The following is a 1925-nucleotide window of genomic DNA, read 5'->3' on the forward strand; positions in this document are numbered from 1 at the left end:
ATTACAACAACATTATAAGGTAATTATTTTGTCTGCATTTTACATATGTGAAAACTGAGGCTTAAAGATGTCACTGGTTACTGAAAGTCACATGGTTCATAAGGCACAAGTCTTTAAAATATAATCAACTTACGTTTATTCATGCAGAAAAGGGGCTGGTCTAATGTTTATTTATCACCAATGATGTATTATACAAAATTGGCTATTTGCTTATCTGTCTCTCCAGTGCAGGAGGAGAAAGCTCCGTGGGAGTAGGGGCTTTGGTTTTGTTCACCACACATCACATAGTGCCTGGCACATAGCAACCTAGAGACGGACTTGTTCATGAATTAAAGAAATGAAGGTTAAGTACATTCTGGATGCCTCACTCGGTGAAATTGACTCAAAGTTTTGCCAAAGCAGGAGAAATTAACCGGATTATCCATGCGTCCATATTTAGTGGAAGATTACAATTCCCCCCTCTTCTTCTAGCTATTAAAGAACTGCTATTAAAATATAACTTTGGCTTATTCAACCAGAGGTTTCCACTAGCAACAAGAATTAATGGAATTATGAGTCATCAGCAGACGACATACTAAAACAGATTATCCCCTCACAATTATTGTTTTTTCCTGTTTCTCTAATTACAAAAGTAATATAGTAAAGGAAGCAAGCTATATTAATTTTTTAAAACAAGATATGGACTGTTAAGATGTAATTTCTAAGATATACTTTTAAGTGGGTTGGAGGAAACTGAGATGCAGGTAGTGTTTATCATGTATGTTTTCCCTGGGTGATAATAATAATCATAATAATAATAGATATTGGGAGCTTTCTAGGTGCTAAACACTACATTATACCTACTACCTGAATTATCACATTCAATTTCTTTCAAAACCCCATGCAGTAAGTAGAATATTCTCTCCATCTAATTTTTCCCCAATTTTTTAGTTTGAGACCTCTGAAACTCAGAGGTATATGGCAACATAGATTAAAAAGTATATATATGCCCTCCCCAGCCGCGCCCGGAGGTCGAGATGGCCGAGGAGATTGCCAAGGCTCAGGTGGCCCGGCCTGGTGGCGACACAATCTTCAGGAAGATCATCCGCAAAGAAATCCCAGCCAAGATCATTTTTGAGGACGACCGGTGCCTTGCTTTTCATGACATTTCCCCACAAGCACCAACACATTTTTGGTGATACCGAAGAAGTACATTTCCCAGATTTCTGTTGCAGAAGATGATGATGAAAGTCTCCTTGGACATTTAATGATTGTTGGCAAGAAATGTGCAGCTGACCTGGGCCTGAACAAGGGATATCGAATGGTGGTGAATGAAGGTTCGGATGGGGGACAGTCTGTCTACCACATCCATCTGCATGTTCTTGGTGGTCGGCAGATGAGTTGGCCTCCAGGTTAAGCATGCTTTCAGGGAAATGTATCCCTTCTCTAGGCAATCATCAGGTCAGCAAGTTAAAATGTATTCAACAGTACCCTTAAATTTGCCTGTGTATGGAGAGATTAAGGGAATACTGGGGGGGGACCCCATATGTAATAAAAGACATTATTGAATGGTAAAAAAAAGTATATACACATATCTATATGCATATATGTGAGTATATGTATGCATTTCACATCTATATTTATTTCTATGTATGAAAAATCATGAAATGATCCCAGGATCTCCAAACACCAGGGTTTAAGTTTGCTCTTTTTATATGACTGTTCTTGGATGGTGCAAATGGTCAAGAACTTGACTCCTGGCCGGAAAGTTGGCAGTTCCATCCCACCCAGAGACAGGCTGGTGGCCTGCTTCAGAAAGGTCACAGCAGCTTGGAAACCTGGATGGAGCACAGCTCTCCACTGACACATCAATCAACTTCATGGCAACTAACAGTCACATTTCTCTTATCTGATCATGAAAAGCCCGTGTCCACTTGTCCTCAATG

The 1925-nt window shown here is 39.7% G+C and overlaps 1 pseudogene; it reads left to right on the plus strand.

Moving 5' to 3' along the window:
- Positions 1 to 1016: 1016 nt before the first annotated feature.
- Positions 1017 to 1396, plus strand: LOC142424308 (adenosine 5'-monophosphoramidase HINT1 pseudogene; annotated as a pseudogene).
- Positions 1397 to 1925: the final 529 nt, after the last annotated feature.

Source organism: Tenrec ecaudatus, chromosome 13, assembly GCF_050624435.1.
Source record: "Tenrec ecaudatus isolate mTenEca1 chromosome 13, mTenEca1.hap1, whole genome shotgun sequence".
Taxonomy (NCBI): Eukaryota; Metazoa; Chordata; class Mammalia; order Afrosoricida; family Tenrecidae; genus Tenrec; species Tenrec ecaudatus.